Raw genomic sequence first — 10,505 nt, 5'->3', positions numbered from 1 at the left:
GGAGATCAGCAAAGACGAAAAAGATGAAGACCAATGTATTGTACTGCAGTTATCGACCCTTGAAAATATAAATAATATCGCTGTTGGTGCTGGTACAGTTCCTGCGGCTGTGACTGCTGTTGCCGCAGCTCTGATAGCAGCTGCTGTCGCCACAACAGCCACACCTCCTCTCCTATCCGCAAAAATGCCTCCCCCATCCACAACAGCTCGTAACGCTGCTGCTGCATAATACAAATCATAAATTATCGTGATGATAGAATAAAAAGGGCTAGTTTTCCTATCATAAAATATAATCTAGTGAAAACATAGGAGAAAATGTAATAAGGGTGAATCTGGAACCACCCACTATTTTTGAATTAACTTGATTTGCAAATCAATTATATTTGTTGGATTTTAAGAAAAGATTAGAATATTGATTGATTTTGTAATCCAAAAGATTTTATTGCATTTGAAATATTTAAGATATAGGATTTAAGATTTAGTGTTTAAGATTTAATGTTTAGAATTGTTTAGGATTTAGAATTTAAAATTTAAGGTTTAGAAGTTAGAGAGACCGGTGGTGTCACCGAAGGCCACGGTGGTGTCCAGCCGTGTTTGCCGGCAGCAGGAAAAAGTCTTGTTGTTAGTTTTGTCCAAAAACTGCATTCAATATAAGCATTATAAACTCTTATCAGTAAATTCTTAAGAGCAAAACTGGAAAAACAGTATGTACAACCAATGCAATTGGCAGCCATGAACAAGATGCAGTGTATAGTCTATTGGATCCAATGAGATTGTACTTTCTACCTTGCAAATTATAATTTGAGATTTAAAAATATATTTAAACACAACCGGATCTTAGTTCTATTATTAGATCATGATTTTTTTAGTTAAAACTTAATTCATCCATCCTAAATTCCTAATTATACTTTCTTATCATAGGAAGAAAATTTGTAATGTAATAAAATAAGGGATTAATCCATTGAATCTGTATATTATAACCTCTATCATATGTGAATCCCACTCTCTTGATTCACTTCTTTACTTTACCAACTTTGAGTCTGATCCAAAAAGTTTTACTTCTATCTGAAGACAGTAACCAAACAAACACTATACTACGTCCTAAAAAGAACAAGAGAATCACCTTACTAGTTTCCTAAATCCCCTTCTTTCTCCTTCAAAACTCTAAACTCAATAAATGCATGATTGAAAAGCATATCATCATTCATCAAAACATCACAATTGTATTTAATTTCCTCCAACAACAATATACAAGGGTAGGAGCAAGGTTACCGTGACAATTAGGACACTCAGTGAATTCATAAACATCTTTGGTGCGTTTCCTATTGAGGGCTTTCCATTTTCCGGTACCAGCGCACATGTCACAGATGATGGCACCATTTCTGCCCACTCTGCTTTCTCCATTCCCGCCGCAGCAGTTGAATTTGGTGCAGCAGCAATAAGAGACAGAGCTGCACTCGAACACATGCATGTTAGACATACGCGCCTTGAAACCTTCACTGATGCTTCTTCCTGCATTCAATTATCAGTAGCAATAAACGAACAGAGAAAATTGACTAACATAGAATTTCAATTACCTGTGAATGATGTATTGTGTTCTTGATTGTGTTGAGTTGAGTTAACATCACGATGCCGCAACGCTTTTACTCTGTTTGGAGGAGGAAGGCATCGATGAATTTCAGGAACCTAAACCCCAAAAAATTCAACCAAAATGAAACTAGTTAATGCATTCAGGAATCTTGATTTCACAAACAAGTTTATAAGAACACAAAATAAAGAACTGCAACTAGTACAAGTTCTTATCACAGAATAGGAAATAGAATTAGAGTTAGCGATGGAACATATGATAATATAATTAGAGTTAGCGATGGAATTAAATGAAAGAAAACAGCGACGAAAGAGAAAGGAGATTAGGGCTACCTGCACAGCTGAGGCAAGATCAAAGAGAGAAACGCAGCAACGCACAGAGAAGAGCAAGCACTAGTGGCGAGATCGAAGAGAGAAACGCACATTAGGGTTCGAAAGGGAGCGACGCGAACAAGGCCGACGGAAGGGGTGTGACATAGAAGAACCAGGAAGGGGTACGACAGAGCCTCGGTGCGATGGAAGTTCAGTGCAGTGGAGGTTCAGTGCGACGGCGGTGCAAGACTGATAGCGCCGCCGATGGGGCATTTAGAGGGATGAGTGTAGAGGTGTGGAAGTGGGAACTGAAACGGAGAGAAGAACGTGATTCCCAAAACTTTATTTTAATATTTTCGACGGAAAATTTTAAATTACAGACGAATTTTTCGTCTGTAATAATTTAATAAAACTGCATCATTTTGTTCATTTAATTACAGACGGATTTTCTGTCTGTAACCATTTTCCACAAAAAAAAAATTAATTTTTCGACAGAATTATCGACGTATTCTCTTTGTTGTCTGTAATTTATGCTAATTCATTTTTTTGTTTTCCGACAAAAAATCCCTCTCAAATTCTGTCTGTATTTTTGTGGGATAAAATCTGTCGAAAATATCCGTCTGTAATAACTAGTTTTCTAGTAGTGTCAAATTAAGGAATATAAAATTCTCCTTATCTTTCAATTTCTAAAGCTTTAAATCATAACTAATAAATTACTCAAATAATATAAAAATCTCTTAAAAACAATAATCTTGATTAAATATTATAAATTGTAAATAACTTATTATTTAACTTTCAAAAATCTAGGGTCTTACATTAATCACATCCGAAGATTGAATATTCAAGAGCTTTGTTATCACTAATTTCTTCTTGAAATATGAAGAGTTGGTTGTTAAGATCAGTTGATTGTTAGGATTAGTTTCTAGAAAGATGAACAATATTGGTATATTTTGGAGAAAGTATTTTAATCTAACTCTGTTTGGTTTTAGGATTAATAATGTAAGTGTTCTTTATTTTAATTTATACTTCTTTACTTTTTTAAGATTGAGTTTTTTTTTCTTCATCAATAAGAGTTAGAACTATTGAAAAATATTCTAAATCTGTCTTGGATTTTGATTTTATATTTGAAAAAACAAATTTTTGAAACTCATCTTATAATCTTCACTTATCTAGCTCTAGTTCGAATAAGTGACATATCATTCGGCTAGTGATAGTTCTTGAAGGTTGTGTGGCTTAAAAAACAAAATCATTCTTCACCTCTTTTCTTGATTAGTTGACCAAGGGATTGGAGATTGATTGGGTTTAGAGAAATTAAATTACCAAGGGATTAGGGTTTAGTTATAAATGATTTGTTGTGAAAAGATTTTTGCATGAATTAAATAAGAAAGCTTAAGCATTGTTCTTCCAAGAATCAAACATCTCTGTAGCCTTCAACATTCTCATATATTGATTTTCTCTCAACTTCAAGTATTTTTCCGATTCTCTTCCGTTTTTTCTTTTCTTCAAGATCCACAATTTATCATTCAAGGTTTGATCAATATAATTAGATATTTAATTAGACATTGCTTGTCTCAATCCGTTAATCCTCATGAGAACGATATCCACTCAATGTGGTATTACTTGAATGATCCGATGCACTTATCGGTATGCATGAGCTTTAATATTCGCTCATCACTAAGACGCGTTTCCTCGCGGATGAAGCAACGACGAGGAGGAGCGTGGCGCGGAGGTGGAAGCAACTATGAGAAGGAAGGCGATGCAGAGGAAAAAGCGGTTACGCGGATGATGAGCGCGACACGGAGGAGGAAGTGGTGACGAAGATGAGCGCGGCGCGGGAGAGGAAGCGGCAACGAGGATGAGGAGCTCAACAAAGAAGATTCCTTTGATGTGTTTTTCTAGTTTAGTATTGAGGTGTGTTTAGATTTTGATATTTAAAATTGAATTTCTGAATTTTAGTCTTATTTAAACTACTTTTTGAATTTGTATTTTAAGTAAAAAAAAGACACTAAATCTATTTAGATGTGTTTGTTTTATTTGTTTTTTAAATTAATGCAATAAAAGACTAACTAAAAAAATAGTTTAAAGGATAGCTAGTTGTATTGATATGATATATATAAATGGATGTAACCCCTTTTCTTTTTTCTTTTTCTTCTATCTCGATGTCTCTCACTAGCATCTCTTATTTAATTAAGGCCACTCCTAATCTAGTGAATTAAAATCTAAAATGGTCATTGACATTAGCCGTTTGTATCGAAAATGACCTTAGGATTTTAATTGCACCAAAAGGATCTTCGAGATTGAAAAAAATACACTAGTAATAATTCCATCCATTTTTCATTGAGTTACTCGTCACGCTGTGAATGACATGGAGACATACCCTTCTACAGTAGACTAGACAAAACAATGTTGCTTTAGTTTATTTTGACACAAAATACTTGATGAAACAATGTGATTTTACTTTATTCAACCACAAAACATATTATCCAGATATCTCCACAAAAAAGTATGACTATTAAGGTTAAACAACATCGTTTTATCAAGCATATAGTACCAAAACTAAAGGAATGATGTTTTATCTAATTCATCATGAAAGGGATGTATCAAGTCAATCAAGATGAAAGACATGGCCCTATTTTGTCCGCCAAGAAAGAAAGTAATAAAGAACTTTAAGAGGATCTCATAATACTTTGGGATGATGTCAGATTTGCTAATAAATTACCAAAAGTCCAACCAAATTCCTATTAATTTTCTGGTGGAGGAAGCTTGTCGGTTAGCTGAAGTCTTGAATTATCCAGTGAAAAATCTGCTAGTCACTTATTTAGGCATTCTGTTGGGGGTTAGTCTCAAGCGTATTCAAACTTAGAAGTAGGTCATCAAAAAAATTGGAGAAAAAACTATTCAAATAGAAATCTGGGATGCTGTCAAACGTGGGAAGACTAACAATTATAAAATCAGTGATCAATAATTTACCATTGTACTATCTGACTTTATTTAAAATTCAAAGGACAGTAGCTAATAAGATCATATTCCTTCAATCAAAAATTTTTTGGGACACAAAGGAAAGAAGGACAAAACTTTCAGCTGTTAGTTGGAGCACGATACAAAAGCTGAAAGAGCATGGAGGGCTCGATGTCAATGATATCACCATCAAGAACGCACCACTTTTGTTCAAATGGTGGTGGAAATAATCTAATGAGTATAAGCCTGTGTGAAAGAGGATTATATCTTCTTGTAATGGGATTTTATTGTCAAATCCAGTTTGCGAACATAATGAACCTAAATCAAATGGCCTGTGGAAGGACATAATAAATGGTGTAAGGAAGAACCGTCTTTGTAATGAGTTAAGTATATCAAGACCGAGACAATATATGGAGAATGGTGAATCAAGCAGATTTTGGGAGGATAGGTGGTTAGGAGAAGTGAGCCTCAAAGAGAAATTTCCAGGACTATACATGATCTCTGTGCAATAGATGGAACCTATTGCCAACTGTGATTTTGGGATGGCTTTTTGTGGGTTTCGAACCTGAGATGGAGGAGACGCTTGTTTGAGTGGGAGTACAAATACTGTAAGAATTTACTTCTATTATTACATAGTGTATCTTTGAATGTAGGTACTCAAGACAAGCTTATTTGGTGCTATTCGGAAGATAGTAGTTTCTCTGTCAAGTCCTTTACAAACTCGGTGACTGTAAACACGTGTGGGCTTGCAGAACCAAATCATACTTTTGACAAAATATGTAGAGAAGTTGTGCCACCAAGGGTAGAGTCGATGGGGTAGTTTGTATTCCTTGGCAATCTAAATACCATGAAGAGATTAGTCCAAATCAATGTATTAGCGGCCAATGAGGTAACATGTATTTGTGCGGTTTAGAGAATGAAGACGATGATCAACCTTTTTTTCATTGTAACTTGGCATCATATTTGTAGTATAATGCCTTTGAGAAGGAAGGAGTTAGTTGGGTTAGACCAAATGGAGTGAGAGATTTTTTGAATCATGGTGTGATCAAGAAGGTGCGAGAGGAGGTAAAAGAAAATGGTTTACAATAGTTTGGGTTATATAGAGAGTTATAAATCATTTTTTGTTAAAATAAAGAGACTAAGTTGGAGGAGGCATATGAGATAATTAACAAAAAGGAGAAAAATTAACAAAAAAAAATAAGAGAAAATTAAGGAGTACTTTTGAAATGGGACATACCACTAGTGAGGTCCTAAAAATCTTGGAGCATAATGTATTGTCATGATCATTATGTGTGGACTATGTGCCTAAAAAACAAAGTACATAAGTGGGTGAATACTTGTTAAATGCTAAAAATAATCTGGTTGTATTATTATGTGAGTTTATCCATGCAGAATCTAATACAAGTGCTTTGGTGGAAGGCTTTGAGGTGGTTTTTCAATTCATGTTAAAAGAGTACAATGCATCAATGGAATAAATAATTTTCAACACAAATGAACTATGCTTGGTTAACTAGACATACGGTGATGGTAATAGTTATTGGAGGTTGAATTTTGAAAGAAATAGATTTAAGAACTTTTTACAACAATGTGACAAGGTGACAATCCAATACATACACTTCTGTGAAGGAATTCAGATACACCAACAATTGGAAAAATATAATTAATAGTGAACATTGTAGTAGAGTTACTTTGGTATAATGTTGGTGAATTGATAATGATATAATAAGTGTATGTGCCTAAATTAGTGATTCCTTGATGGCAATGTCAAAATAGAGTGAGTGATTTATGTATATTTAGGTATTTAGGTGTGATAGTAGTATTTTGATTAAGTTCAATAATTGTCCGAATATTTCTCCCATTGTTTTGGTGGTCGTCGAGAGTAACTCGAAGAAAAAGGAGAAGAGGACTAATATGATGCAATTTTTTCAATGTTAAAGATGTTTATGGTGCAATAAAAATCTCGAGGACCTTTTTGATACAAGTGGTCAATCTCATAGATCACTTTTGAGGTTAACTCCATTTGCCAACAGAAATCTTCTCCTATTATTCATCACACGGGATTCTCATTAGTCTTTTCTGTTATGTTATTTTATGTGCAACCCTTTCAAATTAATAGCTATGAAGGACGTAAAAGTGAGCAGAGACTGGAGAGGTGAGTCATGATGAGTTGATTATAGATTTGAGACCAAAGAGGCATGCTGGCAAGGAGAGAACAAATTTTGCGCAAGGTTAGCTTGGTGAGCGACGGTGGCAAGGTGAACAACGTCAACGACATCGACTTTGACATAGTTGGTTGCTATAGCTAGACAAGGAAATGGTGGTTGTGGTGTCTAATATGATGTATGGATGTGTGGGTAGGGTTACTCAATGTGATTTTGAAATTTCTATTTTAATTTTTTAACTGAACTAATGAGCGGATAATTTATACGCTTTTTGGCATTGTTTTAGGTAGTTTTTTGTATGATTTAGTTAGTTTTTACTATATAATTATTCGTTTTTATGAAAAAATAATATTTCTGGACTTTACTATGAGTTTTTGTATTTTTCTGTGATTTCAGGTATTTTCTGGCTGAAATTGAGGGACACGAACAAAAATCTGATTCAGAGGCTAAAAAAGGACTGCAAATGTTGTTGGATTCTGACCTTCCTGCACTCGAAATAGATTTTCTGGAGCTATAGAATCCCAATTGGCGTGCTATCAATTACTTTGAAAAGTAGAAATCTTGAGCTTTCCAGCAATATATAATAGTCTATACGTTTCCCGAGATTTGATGGCCCAAACTGGCGTTCCAAGTCAGCATAAAAATTCTGGCGTAAAACGCCCAAACTGGCACCAGAATTGGAGTTAAATGCCCAAACTGGCACCAGAGCTGGTGTTTAACTCCAAGAGAAGCCTATGCACATGAAAGCTTCAATGCTCAGCCCAAGCACACACCAAGTGGGCCCCGAAAGTGGATTTCTGCATCATTTACTTATTTCAGTAAACCCTAGGTTACTAGTTCACTATAAATAGGACCTTTTACTATTGTATTTTCATCTTTTGATCATCTTTGATCTTAGGATCAGGTCTTTGAACCATTTTTCATTTGTTTCATGCTATTTGGGAGGAATGGCCATTCGACCATGCCTAGATCTTGTTCTTATGTATTTTCAACGGTGGAGTTTCTACACATCATAGATTATGGTGTGGAGCCTGCTGTTCCTCATGAATTAATGTAATTATTGTTGTTCTCTATTCAATTCAAGCTTATTCTTGTTCTAAGATATCCATTTGCATCTCAACTTGATGAATGTGATGATCAAGTAACACTCATCAATGCGTTCCTGACAACCACTTCCGTTCTACTTGAAAACAAGCTTGAATGCATATCTCTTGGCCTCCTGGTCCACAACGCATGGTTGCCTCTCCTGACAACAGAGTCTTCCATTCCATGAGATCAGAGTCTTTGTGGTATAAACTAGAATCAATTGGCAGCATTCTTGAGATCCAAAAAGTCTAAACATTGTCTGTGGTATTCCGAGTAGGTTCTGGGATGGGATGACTGTGACGAGCTTCAAACTCACGACTGTGGGGCGTAGTGACAGTGCGCAAAAGGATCAATGGATCTTATTCTGACACGATCGAGAACCGACAGCTGATTAGCCATGTGGGAAACCATAGAGGACCATTTTCACTGAGAGGATGGATGGTAGCCATTGACAACGGTGATCCACCTACATACAGCTTGCCATGGAAAGGAGTATGAATGATTGGATGAAGGCAATAGGAAAGCAGAGGCTCAGAGGGAACAAATCATCTTCATACGCTTATCTGAAATTCCCACCAGTGAATTGCATAAGTATTTCTATCCTATTTTATGTTCTATTTCGTTCTTTTAATTATCAACACCCCAAAACCATTTGAATCCGCCTGACTGAGACTTACAAGATGACCATAGCTTGCTTCAAGCCGACAATCTCCGTGGGATCGACCCTTACTCATGTAAGGTATTACTTGGACGACCCAGTGTACTTGCTGGTCAGCTGCACGGAGTTGTTAGAGAAGTGTGAACTCACAATTTCGTGTACCAAGTTTTTGGCGCCGTTGCCGGGGATTGTTCGAGTTTGGACAACTGACGGTTCATCTTGTTGCTTAGATTAGGTATTTTTCTTTTTATTTTGTTCTCCAGAATTTTTAAGAATGAACTCTAGAGTTTCAGATGATGTTTTTATCATCACAGGAGCTAGTTGATTCCCATGAATTTGGCTGTTGTATGTAATGTCCTGCCGGAGCTTGGTTAGCCATGTCTAATCTTTTTAGACTGAAGCTTTAGACTAACATTGCATGATTCCTGGAATTCTTATTAAAAATTTTGAGTTTCTTATTTTCTTTTTCAAAATAATTTTCGAAAAAATATAAAAAAATTTATAAAATCATAAAAATAAAAAATATTTTGTGTTTCTTGTTTGAGTCTAGTGTCAATTTTTAAGTTTGGTGTCAATTGCATGTTTTTATTTTTTTGCAAATTATCGAAAACTCATGCATTGTGTTCTTCATTGATCTTCAAGTTGTTCTTGATGATTTTCCTTTGCCTGATCCTTAAATTTTCTTGTTTTGTGTCTTTTGTAGTTTCTCATATGCATTCTCAATTTGTTAGTGTCTCTAGTATGAAAATTTCTAAGTTTGGTGTCTTGCATGTCTTTCTTTTCTTAAAAATTTTCAAAAAATATGTTCTTGATGTTCATTTTGACATTCAAGGTGTTCTTGCATGCATTGTCTATTTGATCTTAGTTTTTCATGATTAGTTTCATTTTTGTTGTTTTTCCCTCTCATCATTAAAAATTCAAAAAAAATTTAAAAATTATGTCTTTTCAAGTCAATAATACAGAGAATTGAAGATTCAGAACATACAGCAGAGGAATCACAGAGAAAAAGTTGGGCGTTCAAAACCCCCAGTGAAGAAGGAATTCTAGCGTTTAAACGCCAGCCAGGGTACCTGGCTGGGCATTTAACGCCCAAGGAGGTAGCCAAGTGGGCGTTAAACGCGAGGATAACACCAAGGAGGAAATTTTGTTTTCAATCCAAATCTTTTTCAACTTTTCAAATTTTAAAACTAATTTTTCAAAATCTTATCTTTTTTTCATATCCTCTCATATCAATCATATCTTTTTCAAAATCAAATCTTTTTCTCATTTTTCTTTTAATATTTTCGAAAATCCTTGCTAACAATTAATGTGTGATTCAAAAATTTCAAGTTTGTTACTTTCTTGTTAAGAAAGGTTCAATATTTGAATTTTAGAATCATATCTTTTAATTTCTTGTTAGTCAAGTCATCAATTTTAAAAATCAAATCTTTTTTTTATTGTATTTCAATCATATCTTTTCAAACATATCTTTTTCAATCAAATCTTTTTCAAATCACATCTTTTTCAAATTTTGATTTCAAAAATTTTTTCTAACTTCTTATCTTTTTAAAAATTGATTTTCAAATCTTTTCACTATTTCTCATCTTTTTCAAAACCACCTATCTTTCTCTCTCTAATTTTTGAAAATCACTAACCACTTTTTCAAAAATCTTTTTAATTAATTCTCTCTCCCATCCCTTTCTATTTAAACACTAACACTTATCCTCCTTTGATAATTCGGACCCCCTCTCTCTCTATAAGTT

This window comes from Arachis stenosperma, chromosome 4, assembly GCF_014773155.1.
Source record: "Arachis stenosperma cultivar V10309 chromosome 4, arast.V10309.gnm1.PFL2, whole genome shotgun sequence".
Lineage (NCBI taxonomy): Eukaryota > Viridiplantae > Streptophyta > Magnoliopsida > Fabales > Fabaceae > Arachis > Arachis stenosperma.
This window is presented reverse-complemented; position numbering follows the sequence as displayed.